Source organism: Microcaecilia unicolor, chromosome 6 (genome assembly GCF_901765095.1).
Source record: "Microcaecilia unicolor chromosome 6, aMicUni1.1, whole genome shotgun sequence".
Taxonomy (NCBI): domain Eukaryota; kingdom Metazoa; phylum Chordata; class Amphibia; order Gymnophiona; family Siphonopidae; genus Microcaecilia; species Microcaecilia unicolor.
This window is the reverse complement of record NC_044036.1, coordinates 193,582,993-193,598,606: the sequence shown is the minus strand read 5'-3', so window position 1 is coordinate 193,598,606 and position 15,614 is coordinate 193,582,993.

The window sequence follows — 15,614 nt, the reverse complement described above, 5'->3', positions numbered from 1 at the left end:
TCTCCCCCCTCCCGCTGGCTCCGTTAAAAAAAAAAAAAAAAAATTTTGAACGTCCTTAAAGGCGTTTATTTCGACGTTTATTTAAACGTTTATTGCAGCTACTCACTGGGACACCAGGTCGTTACAGCTCGGAGCGGACAGCAGGTAATTTTTACCTTTTTATAGCAGGCAGGGGGTTCCCCGATTTATCTCCACGTGGCATATGGCGTCGGAGGGCGAGGGCGTAAAGAGTCGCTCCCCGGATCGCTTGGGCGCTTCTAGAGGGGATGCGGGGGTCTTAAAGCCTGATTCGCCCTTGTTGGGTGACAGTTTTGTGGCCGATGAATGTCCCGGTCCTTCCTCCGGCGTGGCGATTTTTCCCGCCATAAACGCCCATCCCCCGCTCCTCGCCTCCGCCATCTTGGCCGGCCACGCGGCTCGGACGGCTTCTTCTTGGGCCGCCCTTGAGGTTGGAGACATTAATGCCATGAACGCCCTTAATTTGGGCGATGGCACAAAAGCGGCTAAAGTTAAGCGCCGTTCTTCCCGCGCGGCTCCTTCGCGGAGTGTCGCGCCGGACGCCATTTTGGATGCGCAGCATGTCTCTCCCCCGCTCTTGCGAGCGCCGGTTGAGGGTGCGTCTAGGGCTGTTTCCCAGGCTGCGGAAGTACACAGTCTGGGGGGTTTCTCCCCCGAGTTTGTTTTGCTGCTGCATCAGGCCTTCCTTATGCAAAACGCTGCCCCTGCTCCCTCGTCTGGTAAAGAGGTTGAGGTTCCCAGAGGTAAACGCCCTCGGGTTGATTCCCAGGCCTTGGAGGACTTTGTCTCCTCCGATGTAGATGAGGGCAGCATATCTGAGGTCTCCCAACGGTCCTTTGCGGATTCCTTGGAGGAGACGGATCCCCGCTCGGATGGAGCGGATGACCCCTCTGCAGCGCGGCTTTTTAGCTCAGAGGATTTGTCCAACCTGTTGGTACAGGCCATGGACACTTTGAAGATTTCCTCTCCGGAGGACGTCTCTCCCTCAGCCCCTGTTGGCTCTGCCATTATGCTGGGGACGAAGCGCCCGCCTAGAACCTTCCACGTGCATGATGCCATGCACACCTTAATTGCGGCTCAATGGGATGACCCGGAAGCGAGCCTTAAAGTGGCTAGGGCTATGTCCCGCCTCTATCCTTTGACTGAAAGTGAACGTGAGGCCTATCTGTGGCCTACCGTGGATTCTTTAATCACTGCGGTGACTAAGAAAACGGCGTTGCCGGTGGAAGGTGGCACGGCCCTAAAGGACGCCCAAGACAGAAGATTGGAGGCGGCCTTAAGGTCGTCCTTTGAGGCAGCTGCTTTAAATTTGCAGGCCTCAATTTGCGGCTCCTATGTGGCCAGGGCGTGCCTGTCTATGGTGCAGCGGGCTTTCCCCTCGGATCTTTCCTTGAGGGCTGATTGGCCGGCCCTGGAATCGGGCTTAGCCTATTTGGCAGACTTGCTGTATGATGTCTTGAGGGCCTCAGTGAAAGGCATGGCTCAGACAATCTCTGCGCGGCGGTGGCTTTGGCTGAAACATTGGTCTGCTGACCACGCCTCTAAATCGCGCCTGGCTAGATTGCCTTTTAAAGGCAAGCTGCTCTTTGGGGTCGAGCTGGACAAAATCGTGACCGATCTCGGCACGTCTAAGGGCAAGAAGTTACCAGAGGTCAGGGCTCGGACTAGTACTCGCCCTGGTACCTCCAGAGGACGGTTTCAGGAAGCCCGTCGGTACCGCCCGGGCAGGTCGGGCTCCTCTGCCCCCTCTTCCTTCAAGAGGAACTTCTCCCCCAAGCAGCATTCCTTTCGCAGAGACCGCCGTCCCGGAGGTGTTCCCTCCGGTCCTCCCCCAGGGTCTCGTACCCAATGACGGGGCCTTGGTCCACGCCCCAGTGCAGATTGGAGGACGGCTGTCCTCGTTTTTGGGCGAGTGGACCACAATAACTTCAGACGCTTGGGTGCTGGAAGTCATCAGAGACGGCTACAAGCTAGAGTTCTGCCGACCCTTAAAAGACGGGTTTGTACTCTCTCCCTGCAAGTCTCCGGTCAAGCTGTGGTAGTGCAGCAGACCTTGAACAATCTGATCCGCCTGGGGGCGGTCGTTCCGGTGCCAGAAAATCAGCTTGGCAAGGGATGTTACTCCTTTTTCTTTGTGATACCAAAGAAAGGAGGTTCTGTACGGCCTATCCTCGACCTCAAAGGGGTCAATTGGACCTTGAAAGTTCAGCACTTTCGCATGGAGACCCTCCGCTCTGTTATAGCGGCAGTGAAGGCAGGAGAGTTCCTGGCATCCTTGGACATCAAGGAAGCGTACTTACATATTCCCATCTGGCCTCCTCATCAACGCTTTCTGCGTTTTGCAGTACTGGGCCGACACTTCCAGTTCAGAGCCCTCCCGTTCGGGTTGGCTACTGCTCCGCGGACCTTCTCCAAAGTAATGGTGGTCATCGCGGCCTGCCTGAGGAAGGAAGGAGTTCAAGTCCATCCTTATCTGGACGACTGGTTGATCCAAGCCCCCTCTTATGCAGAGTGCGGCAAAGCTGTGAACCGGGTGGTTGCTCTTTTGAGCTCCCTGGGGTGGATCATCAACTGGGAGTAAAGCCAGCTGCGCCCGTCTCAGTCCCTGGAGTATCTGGGAGTTCGATTCGACTCCCAAGTGGGCAGAGTGTTCCTGCCAGACAATCGGATTGTCAAGCTTCAGGCTCAGGTGGACTAGTTCCTAGTAGCCTCTCCTATTCGGGCTTGGGACTACGTGCAGCTGTTGGGCTCTATGACTGCCACGATGGAAGTAGTGCCCTGGGCCAGGGCTCATATGAGACCACTACAACAATCTCTGCTGCTGCGCTGGACTCCGATGTCGGAGGATTATGCTGTGCGCCTTCCCTTGGACCCAGCAGTGCGCAAGGCGCTGAGCTGGTGGACGCAGACAGACAAGTTGTCTGCAGGAATGCCTCTGGTGACCCCGGAGTGGATTGTCGTCACGACAGACGCCTCTTTGATGGGCTGGGGAGCCCACTGCTTGGGAAGGACAGCGCAGGGGCTCTGGTCTCCTGCAGAGGCAAGTGGTCTATCAACCTCCTGGAACTCAGAGCCATTCGGTTGGTGTTGTTGGAGTTCATCCCGGTACTGGTGTTGAAGCCTGTACGGGTCCTGTCGGACAATGCCACGGCTGTGGCCTATGTCAACCGCCAGGGAGGTACCAAGAGCGCCCCTCTAGCCAAGGAGGCCATGAATCTATGCCAGTGGGCGGAAGCGAACCTGGAACAGCTGTCAGCGGCCCACATTGCCGGAGTCATGAATGTCAAGGCGGACTTTCTCAGTCGCCATACCTTGGAGCCCGGAGAGTGGCAGCTATCTGCTCAGGCGTTCTTGGGCATCACGAAGCGCTGGGGCCAGCCGAGCCTAGATCTGATGGCGTCATCGGCCAATTGCCAAGTGCCGCGTTTTTTCAGCAGAGGACGGGACCCTCGATCCCTGGAAGTAGATGCTCTTCTCCAACAGTGGCCGACACAAGAGCTTCTCTATGTGTTCCCGCCCTGGCCCATGTTGGGCAGGGTGCTAGACCGGGTGGCAAAGCATCCCGGCAGGGTAATCCTGGTGGGTCCGGATTGGCCCAGACGTCCCTGGTATGCGGACTTGATCAGGCTCTCAGTCGACGATCCTCTGCGGCTGCCAGTGGAGCAGGGCCTGTTACATCAGGGTCCCGGGGTGATGGAGGATCCCTCCCCCTTTGGTCTTACGGCCTGGCTATTGAGCGGCAGCGTTTGAGAAGAAGGGCTTCTCAGACAAGGTCATCGCCACTATGCTGAGAGCGAGGAAGCGCTCTACTTCTACTGCTTACGCCAGGGTTTGGCGTATCTTTGCAGCGTGGTGTGAAGCAGGCTCACTTTCTCCCTTCACTGCTCCAATTTCTTCAGTGTTGGCGTTCCTGCAAGAAGGTCTGGACAAAGGCCTGTCGCTCAGTTCCCTGAAAGTTCAGGTAGCGGCTCTGGCTTGCTTCAGGGGCCGCCTGAAGGGTGCTTCCCTGGCTTCGCAGCCAGATGTGGTGCGCTTTATCAAGGGAGTTAATCACCTACGCCCTCCTCTGCACTCCGTGGTGCCTGCGTGGAATCTCAACCTGGTGCTAAGAGCATTGCAGAAGCCGCCTTTTGAACCCTTGTCGAGGGCATCTCTGAAAGACCTGACGTTGAAAGCAGTCTTTTTGGTGGCTATCACTTCAGCCAGAAGAGTTTCCGAGCTCCAGGCACTCTCATGTCGAGAGCTTTTTCTGCAGTTCACTGAGGCAGGAGTGACTATTCGCACAGTGCCTTTCTTCCTGCCCAAGATTGTTTTTCGCTTCCATGTGATTCAGCAGCTCTGTCTCCCTTCCTTTCGTAGGGAGGTCTACCCAGAGGAATACTCTGCTCTCAATTTTCTGGATGTGAGACGAGTCATCATCAGATACTTGGAAGTGACCAATGATTTCCGGAAATCGGATCATCTGTTTGTCCTGTTTACAGGTCCTCGTAAGGGTCTGCAGGCTTCTAAGCCTACAGTGGCAAGATGGGCAAGGAAGCCATTGCAGCGGCTTAGGTGGCCGCGGGGAAGGCCCATACCTTTGCCAGGCATTACCGCTTGACTGTGGCTGCTCGGGCGGAGGCCCGGTTTGGAGCTTCAGTGTTGCGGTCAGGGATTTCTATGTCCCGCCCTGGGTGAGTACTGCTTCGGTACATCCCACCAGTCTATGGATTGATCAGCTTGATGATATGGAAGGTAAAATTATGTATCATACCTGATAATTTTCTTTCCATTAATCATAGCTGATCAGTCCATAGCCCCTCCCAGATATCTGTACTGTTTATATTCTGGTTGAATTTTAGGTTCAAGGTTAGCCTTCAGTTACTTCAGGAGGACTTCGTGTTCAAGTTCTTCTTTCACTTGGCTTCTTCAAGAGTTGAGACGAGTTTGTGTTACAGTGAGCTGCTGCATTCCTCTCCCCTCCGTTGTACGGGGCTGGATTGAGATTTAAATTCTGCCGGCACTCCCTCCCGCTTCGTGCGGCTGTAGGGCAGCTTTGTACCCCTCCCGCTTCGGCGGTGTTAGGGTCAGTCAGCTCCTCCCGCGGTTGCGGTTGCAGGATAAGCCAGATCCCCCCGCATCGGCGGGTGTGGTGTCCCTCCCCCGCTCCGCGGGGATGAGCTGGACGGATTCCCCTCCCCCACTTGTGTGGGGATGAGCTGGGTTAATTCCCCTCCCCCGTTTTGGCGGTGGTGAGCTGGGCAGAGTGTCCCTTCGTGGGTGTAATTCTCTAAGTGCTGAGTCCTGCGGATGGAGCTTTGATATCGACATACTGAGGAGTTTCCGGCAGCACCTGACCACATATAGGGAGGCAAAAGTTTGCTCTCTATCTCCACCTGCTGGTAGATGGACACAACCCACCAGTCTATGGATTGATCAGCTATGATTAATGGAAAGAAAATTATCAGGTATGATACATAATTTTACCTTTTACTAAGCTGCCTAGGAGGGGCATAATCGAACGCGAACGCCCATCTCCATGGGCGTCTATGTCCAAGAACGGGTACGTGAAGGGGTGGGACAGACCGTATTTTTTGAAAGAAATGGGTGGCCATCTTTTTTTCAATAATACGGTTTGTGCCGGGCAAATGCATCGGATGTGTGCGGATTTCAGCTAGGCGGTTTTGTTTTTCAGCGATAATGGAGACTGAAGGCACCCAGCTCAAGGCATTGGGTTGTGGGAGGGGCCAGGATTTGTAGTGCACTGGTCCCCCTCACATGCCAGGACACCAACCGGGCACCCTAGGGGCACTTGTAACATTTTAAAATAAAAAGTAAAATACCTCCCAAGTCCATAGCTCCCTTCCTTTGAGTGCTGAGCCCCTCAAATCCCCCCAAAACCCACTGCCCACAAATCTACACCATTACCATAGCCCTTATGGCTGAAAGGGGGGCACCTAGATGTGGGTACAGTGGGTTTTGGGGGTGGTTTAGAGGGCTCCCATTTACCAACACAAGTGTAACAGGTAGGGGGGGGGGGGAATGGGCCTGGGTCCACCTGGGTGAAGTCTGCTGCACCCACTAACAACTGCTCCAGGGACCTGCATACTGCTGTGATGGAGCTGGGTATGACATTTGAGGCTGGCAAAAAAAAGTTTTTAAAGTTCTTTTTTTTGGTGGGAGGGGGTTAGTGACCATTGGGGGAGTCAGGGGGGGGGGGGTCATCCCCGATTCCCTCCGGTGGTCATCTGGGCAGTTCGGGCACTTTTGGGGGCTTGTTCGTAAGAAAAAAGGGTCCAGAAAAAGTGACCCAACTTCGCTAAGAACGCTTTTCTTTTTTCCATTATCGGCCAAGGGTGCCCATCTCTGCTCGGCTGATAAACACGCCCCAGTCCCGCCTCTGACACGCCCCCGTCAACTTTGTTCGTTCCCGTGACAGATTGCAGTTGAAGGCACCCAAAATTGGCTTTCAATTATACCGATTTGGGCCCCCGCCGGGGAAAGGCGCCCATCTCCCAATTTGGTTCGAAATATGGGCATCCATCACTTTCGAAAATAAGGCTGTATGTGTGTTAATTTTGACCTACCGCCCAGCAATAATTTCATTATGCTCATCCACTAAGTGTGCCGGAAACCGGGCAGTAATCGTCATTGTATGCGCGTAGACCATTACCGCCTGGTTAACGCGTGAGACTTTACCGCTAGGTCAATGGGTGGCTGTAAGGTTTCAGACCCAAAATGGATGTGTGCCAATTTTTAATTTTGGCCAAAAAAGGCCTTTTTTGCAGGTGCGCAGAAATATGGACCTGTTTGTGTCTATAGCAGCGCAGGCCATTTTTCGGTGCACCTTAGTAAAAGGACCCCTGAAACAACTTTATAGAATTTGGAAATACGTCTGTACCGCTTTAGTCTCATTCAGGGGTTCTCAATTCAGTCATCGGGATAGATTTTCAGATAGCCCAGAATGAATATGCCTGAAGGTATTTGCATATGATGGAGGCAGTACATGCAAATTTATTTCATGCATATTCATTGTGGATATCCTAGCAGGTTGGGTGTGTCCGAGGGCTGGTTTGAGAACCCCTGGTCGAGTTGTTCATGCTCTTATAATTGGTGAAATAGAATACAGTAATTTGCTCTTTGTAGGTTGCTCTAAGAAGTTACAAAAATGTCGGCAAACATTGCAATATATCTTCTCTATAGATGGGATAAAGTTTTTCCTTACTGAAACTACATTTGGTTATCAGTTGAGACTCAGATTTTAGTTAAACTATATGTTTATTTTAATATTGTCTATGGTCTGGCTCCTTTGCATTTAATGTCAGTTTTGATCTTCCTGGTTTGTTTCTTAAACGAATCTTTTCTTGTTAGCTGCTCATATTAGATAGAAACATGTTCATTCCTCGTCGCGGTGGAAAATCCGAACCGCTTTAGGGTCATCCAACTCCTGTGGCGAGCAGCCACCCTCATCTGGCTCATCAGTCCGTGAGGGCCTGCCAGACCCCTCAGACTCCCCGAAACTAGACCACGGGGGAGAACAGAGTGAAGAGTCCCCCTCAGACGGGGTATTCACTCGTCTACACTTAGCATCAGCCAAAAGCTCGGGGGAAGAAATAAAGTCTCCAGCAGACCCTGGGCTATCAAGAATCGGAGGCAACCCAGACCGACAGGAATTGTCAGGAGCCTCAGGCAGTGCTCTTTTTAACATAAAAGCCTTATGCATCAGCAGCACAAATTCAGGGGAGAAAAACTCACTCTGTACATCCACCCCCACATTGGGGGAAACGGAGGCAAAAGCTCCTCTAGAAACCTTGAAACGAAGCGTCCCCCTGCACTCAGACCCCTCCGCAACCGCGAGGGTTGAGTCATGTGGTGCCTCCAAGATGGCGGCTGCTGCCAACTCCAGCGGGCGGGAAGAATCACCGCCCGCCATGCTCGTGCCAGCATTAGCATCTAGGCAGCATGTGCTGCAAAGCCCCGCTGCTGATCTGCGTTTCCCACAGTGGGAGCAGTGCTTAACCCCTTCAGCAGCCATCAAATACAGAAAACAAAAACCCTGCACCGAGCGCTGTCAGCGGGAACCTCCCCGGAGGATCTGGGCACCACTCTCACCTCAGGAGACTGAGTCAAATGAGCTGCGGCCAAGCTGCACCGAACCAGGAGCTCAGGGGAAAGCCTCTCTCTGTTTTTAGTTTTTTTTTTAAATGTGAGGAAAGTTAGAAGCAGGCAGCCACAGAGGAACTCCGGGAGGAGGGAGAATGGGCTAAGGCAGGGACAGAGAAAACCAAGTATGCCTTTAAAGTGGGCACCACCAGCCACAACACCCCCTGCTGTACTGGCAAAGCACAGGAGCCACCCCAGGCAGAAATCCAGGAGCTGAGAAGCGACGTCCACACCTGCTGGGAGATAGAGATATACTGAAGGCAGAAGGAGTGGGGCGTCCAGGAACACCATGTGCTTTCAGTGTTCTCTATTGCCACCTGCTGGTAGGCGGATACAGCCCATCAGTTAATTAATTCATCTGCTGTGACTAAAGGAAAGAAAATTATCAAGGTAAGAACCTAATTTCCCCTTCTCTCTCGATCTATCAAGCAGCAAAGATATGGAATTCTTTCTAAGCTACTGATTAATTAGAAACAAATTATGAGTTTTAAAACAAAATGAAAAACTTTTTTGTTTAATCTATTTTTTAGGAGGTTAACAGAGATTAAAATTGTTTAAAAGTAAAATTTGTATATCCCAGTACATTGTTTTCTGGTTACGTTTTATCTGCATTGAACCTTTATAAAAGAAATGCAGAACCTAAGTGCAGTTGTACCCAGGCCCCTGCAGAGGGCGCAGGAGCACCAGTACAGAAGCTTTCTGTAAGCTCAGGTTTTTGGTGATGTGCCAGCATTAGTCCACAGAATTCAAGTACTAAAATGTTTTGTGTTTTATTTATTTATTTTTTTACTCCAGCTCCCAGCAGGGAGGCATCAGCCTGCCAGGCATAAATAGAAACCGCTGATGTGTCTTCCCACTGAGGTCTCAGAGCTGTTCTGCTCTAGTTACTTCAGATTGGCGTCTGAAAACTCTTCATACTCATTGTGGTTTCCATCTTCGCACGTTTTTCACAACACCATCCAACTGCAGCACATTGTTCCAATTCTATCCAAACACACTTTCTGGCTGAGGGCAGAAAAAATAGTCCATGCCTTCTGTGGTTCAGTGCTGTTCATAAGCTGTGACCCTGTGCTATGCTGTGCTGCTCTGCTCTGTCAGAAATTAATACCTTAAACTTAAAGGAGATTTAATTATACTGACTCATTTCTTATAATTCAGAAATATTTTTCCTATTGTTAAGTGACGGTAAGCTCAATGCAGGCTTACTGCTCGCTAAACAGGATGTACTGCCAGGCTACCGCAGCAGTCCGGTGGTATTCCCACCCCTAGCGAGCCATCATATCCACTGGAGTGTACGCAGGGTAGTCGGGCAGTGCTACATGCTGCCCGGTTATCGCGAAAGCCCTTACTACCACCTCAGTGTATCCTTCAGTCTACCTGGAGCAACATCTCTTTCTTTTCCCTGCTTTCCACAAAAAGTGAGCTGCTACAAGTGTGATGGGTTCAAGGACAGGCCCTAAATGTAGTGAGAGTGCTGGCAGCACCCCTGACCATTCCAAGGCAACAGAGGATTAAGTGATTTTCCCAAGGCCACAAGGTACTCCCATACCTCCCCCATCCATCCCTTCTCATCAGCACTCTCCTTGAGACCTGAGGAGGATGTTTCCTCCAAATGTACACCGGCCTTCAACCTAAGTACACCAACTGGATCCAAGGTGATATTAAGAATTTCAGATTTGGTGGTATTCATTTTAAAGCCCGAAAGACTCCCATATTCATTCAGTGTAGAAATAATATGAGGTAGGGAGTATTCCGGTTCTACTACGGTTAGTAGAATATCATCTGCAAATAATGAGATCTTGAACTCTTTGTTGTCCACCCAAAGTTCTTTAATGTTAGGGTCCAGTCGAATAGCTGCCAATAGTTCCACTGAGAGAACGAGTAGCAAAGGGCACAATGAGCAACCTTGGCATGTTCCCCTGGACAATGAGAAAGAATCTGAGTACCCCCCCCCCCCCCCATTAACCCTAATCCTGGCAGTAGCACTAGAGTAAGGAGCTGACAGTCAAGTACAGAAATTGGGCCCAAAACCCATACATCAAACAACTCCAGCATAAAAGCCCATTCCACCGTATCAAATGCCTTTTTGACTTATGGTTGAGGCGACATGGTGGGCTCCTCCTCTCCCGCACTTGCTCTGTCCTGGCATGGGGGCAAAATTCAGCTGATACAGGCAAAGAAGAAGAAAGCCCTGAAGAGAACAGAATCACAGTGAGAAGCATCATATTTGGTGGGGTATTAAGTAGCTCTCCACAGCTTCCTGCCTTGGACTTGCAATCCACCAGTTCGGAGGAGGTTATGAACCCCCAGTGATTAAGAAGTGGGAAATCAAGGAGGAGAGGTGACAGGGTTTGTTATAGAGCAGGCCAATCACTGTGATGGTGGTGAGATACCACCCACTGCTGATCCAGGACAAGATCATAAAGTGGATGAAGCAGCTCAGCTTTGAAAGTTAGGATTGCAACCCATGTTCAGTTTGTTAGTTGAATAGCGATGGCATCAATAACTTCATAATTGACTGATAAGTGACGGAAAGGAGGGTGGTGGAGGAAGTTTTGATGTTGGATGGGGAGGTTATGGGAAGGGGGAGATGGAGTGGGTGGAAGGGGAGGGGATGAAGGGAGAAGGGATTATGGAGGGGTAGAGCATTTGGGTCTGGGGTGGGTACATCAAGCTGTACAAGTGAACTGTGGTACTAATGGGTCTGGAGCACTTATTGATTCTTATAGTGGCAGTGGTGGGTGAGAAGGTAAAAATAGCAACTTGGGATCAACCACCCAATCAAACATAAAGCAATACTGAAACATATGAGGGATTTAAATATAGATGTTGCATTCTTGCTGGAGCTAAAGCTATCCCTGACAGAAACAATGAAACTTCAGAAGTGTCACTGGAGCAAGATTTATTTTTCTTCAGGGGGTCGCCATAGGAATATGGGTCCGGAACTGACAATATGGGGAGATATTTGGGTGGCTAGTAGAAATAGATAGATGGGAAATTCATGCTCATCAATGTTTATGTGCCTACGGGTGCAAAAGGATCCTTTTTTTTTTTTTTTTTTTGCTAACCTGATAGATACACTTGGAGATCAGCTGGGGGGGGGGCATCAATATGGGGGAGGGGAGACATGAATGCCACTTTGGGGAAGGACTATCAGGAGGTATCAGAAGGAGATCAGAGAAGGGAGTTATTTTAACAGATGTATCAGTAATTACTTGTTGGAGGATTTGTGGAGCGTATTTTACCTGGGAATCAATGAGTTTATTTTCTATTCAGGCAGACACCAATCATATTCCAGAACTGACTGCATTTTTGTGGAAAAGAAAAATGTAGGCTTAGGCAGATGGTAGAAATACTGGGGGGTGGGGAAGTTAAGAGATAATGACAATCTAATGTAGGACTGTTAGCACACCTGGAGATTCTGCAACTAGTGGTGATGACATGGAAAGAATATACGTCATTTAATGACTTCAACGGCAGGAGTGTGGGAGGCCAGAAAGGCATTCATGAGGGGCATATCATCAGGCTCAGATGTTCAAAACTCCAGCGCTGTTCGGTACAGAGTCGAAAAAATACTGCCACAACAGCGCTGCAACATAGCTCCCTAATGCTCAGCGCTAATGGCATGCAAATTTAGGAACCCTGTCGGTGCTGAGCATTAGGGAGCTGTTTTGAAGATAGGGGAAGGATGGCACTTGCACGGAAGAGTTCTGCGTGAAGCACAGCTCTTCAGCACATGCCCAGAACACCAGAGAGGGGAGGAGGAAGAGGAACTGTGGTTTGCTACTTCTGCAGTAACATCAAAAGATTTACAGGAGGATTTAGTACAGCAGGGTGGTCCCACCGCCCTGTAGGGGAACAAGAGGATGCGACTGTGGACAGGTGAACAGGAAGGAGAGTGGCGCCACCATCACTTTTCTATCGCTTTCACTCCCTAGACCGGGGTAGACAGTTCCCTCCCCCCCCCCCCCCCACTCACACACAACTGGAGCCCGAGTCCTGGATAATCCGGTGAGTGACGCTTTCTGCTGTCCTGATTTAAGAAAAGGCTAATTTTGAGACCTTCTTGTTGGACTGTCTTGTCAAATCGGCACCGCCTCGCCCTTCTTAACCCTAATGCCAGCTCCAAGCTGGCATAGTGGTAGGAACATCTGAGCTGACAGGGCTGTTTTCTGAGCATGAGGGGGAATAGGAAAGGAGATAGTTTTAATCTCATTTAAATGTCATCTGCAGACGATACATCCGATAAAACCTTCCCTACTCCAGTGCATAACAAAGGATGGGTAGGGATAGGGAGGGTAAATTTGTTAAACGAGAAAAAAAAGAAAATTTTTGATGACGAATGTTACCAATGAGATTGTACCAGTTGAGATGTTTGAATGTACGTACTACTTAAATTGTTGGATATATGTAATTGGAATTGTCATCAATAAAAATTGTTGAAACCTAAATATCATCTGCGGTATGCCTTGTCATGCTCAACCCTGTGCAAGAGCATTCTGCGCAGGTAAATGTGGGTGACAATCTGGGCTAATGGCCTCTAGCACCCTTGCTTACCTTTCAGCATTGGGGCCTCAGGCAGACGCTAGGAAAAAGAGATAAAAAGCTCAGGCAAGGCAAGCTTTGGTAGAAAGTAAACAGCCCTTTAAAAGGTACATGAAAGACACCTAAGCTTCTAGCAAGAATATTTGATGAGGCACAGAAAAAGCGACTATATGGAACATGGTAACAGAAAGGGGTAACTTTTCAAACAATAGAATGATAGGTGAGTGAGCAAAATTCTTATATCACAGGGGGACTGTAAATCAACACACGCAGATATTGCTAGGCAATTTAGGGATTTCTACAAAAAGCTATATAGCTCTGAGCTTACGTGTTCCCTAGAGAAAGTTAAAATGTTTGTAAGTGGACTTGAGCTTACCAAAATCATCCGAGGCAGACTTAAACAGTCCCATCACAGCTCAGGAAGTGGAAATGGTAGTAAAGGGGCTTCCGAGAGGAAAAGCACCAGGGGCAGATGGGCTCCCTACTGAATACTATAAGATTATAAGGCAGGATGTAGCACAGCTTTTGAAATCACAGATACGGCTCCGCTTCCGCCTTCTATGTATAAAGCTAATGTAATAGTATTGCCTAAACTGAGTAAAGATGCAACACTCTGTGCCAGCTATAGGCTGATAGCTCTCCTGAATGATATGAAGATTTTTGCAAATGTTCTGGCTAATGGGTCGAAGACCATCCTCCCTAGGCTTGTATATTGGGACCAAACAAGATTTGTCCAAGGTAAACAACTAGGAGATAACATAAGAAGAGCCCTGGACCTTATTGACGTTATCACATGCAGACAAGAAAAAGCCCTATGTGTTGCGGTAGATGCAGAGAAGGCATTTGAATGACCATACCTGTCTGAAGTGATGGAATAAATGGCAGTGGGGGATGTAAGGCAAATGAGTCCAGTCACTTGAATGTTGCTCCTAAAAGTGCTATTCTGGTGAACCGAATTTGGTCGGAGGAATTTCCTCTGTCAAAAGGCACCAGACAGGGATGCCCAGTGTCTACTCTTTTGTTCACTATTGCGATTGAACCTCTGGTAATGAGGATTAAACCATGTACTCACATTGCCCCTCTAGAAGTCTAAGGGGAAGAGCAGTTTGAATTCCAAGAAAGTACCTTGTCTTTGCATGACTTGGTTGGCTCTTTGGTGATAGTGAAATGAAAGAGGCCGTCAGTATTTATGCAGAATGATGGTATGCAAGAACAGATACATGCTGTAGTAAAACACATTCGCAGGATACTATTGAATACTTTCGAAGTTTCATATTGGCCATATTATACATGTGATGGAACAAATGGGACTTGGGGAACGTATGGGTGACTGACTATACACTCATTCTGCACCCGGACTAGCTTGCTACACAAACTGTAACTTAGATCAGCTCCTTACCTCTTAGCCAACCATCAAAATATCCCAGCTGAGACTGTATCACACATCTTGTTCCCTTCATATATCTGCTCTTGATCCCTCAGCCGTATTGTAGAAAATCATTAGCATCTATGTTAGTTGAATGCTCTAACACATGCTTATTAGGTGTGTCATTAGTATTATGCTAACATTGTATTATATCTCTGTGATTTTAATTCCAATACTGTTAAGTGTGTATATTTTTGATACTGTTTCACGGTAGTTCTATTATTAGGTTTCAGTTTACCGTTTTCAAGTTTACTTCATTTATGTTTCAACATTTTTATTGGAGACGTTTCAAATCTGTCACAACTGAACTAATATACATCATTTCAGAACAAAGCCAATACAGTGACTTCCAAATAAAGAAACAGTTATATAATTTTCTCTCCATACTCCCCCAACTTTATTCCGCCCCTCCCCAGATTATTCAACCTCCCAGTTACAGTAAACGTCCTTTAATTATCTTAACAACATCTCCCCCTCCCTCCCAATCCCTCTCTAATGTTCAACGAGCAACAGAGTTAATATCTTAATTCTAACAGAACTATACCTGCCCACAAATCATGTCACACATTCAATCTCCCCCTCATCCCCCCTTCCGACCCCCAATCTCTCCCTCCTCCCTTTAAGCCAACCCAATAACCCTTTCATCTATGCAGACGATGTCACAATATACATTCCTTACAAACATGATCTGACAGAAATCACCAACAAAATCAAGCTCAGCTTGAATACCATGGACTCATGGGCAAATGCATTTCAACTAAAACTCAACACAGAAAAAACACACTGTCTCATTCTCTCATCTCAATACAATACGAACAAACCCACAAATATAAACACCCCAGATTATACCCTCCCTATCTCAGACATCCTTAAAATTCTCAGCGTTACAATCGACTGTAACCTCACACTAGAGAACTACTACTTAGCATTTCTATAGCACTACAAGGGTTACGCAGCGCTGTACAAGTTAAAACATGGGAAAGGACAGTCCCTGCTCAAGAGAGCTTACAATCTAAAGGTAACAAGCTATGTAGTCAGTGTAGGTATCATGAATGGAGAAGGTGGTTAGGCGCCAAAAGCAAGGGAGAAGAGATGGGCTTTGAGTAAGGACTTGAAGATGGGCAGGGAGGGCGCATGGCATATGGGCTCGGGGAGTCTGTTCCAGGCATAAGGTGATGTGAGGCAGAAGGGGCGGAGTTAGCGGTGGTGGAGAAGGGTACAGATAGGAGTGATTTGTCCTGAGAGCGGAGGTTACGGGTGGGGACATAGGGGGAGAGGAGGGAAGAGAGGTAATGGGGGGCTGCAGATTGAATGCATTTGAAGGTCATTAGGAGAAGCTTGAACTGTATACGGTAGCGGATCGGGAGCCAGTGAAGCGACTTAAGGAGAGAGGTGATATGAGAGTATCGGTTCACGCGGTAGATTAGACGTGCGGCGGAATTTTGGACAGATTGAAGGGGGGATAGGTGGCTAAGCGGGAGAC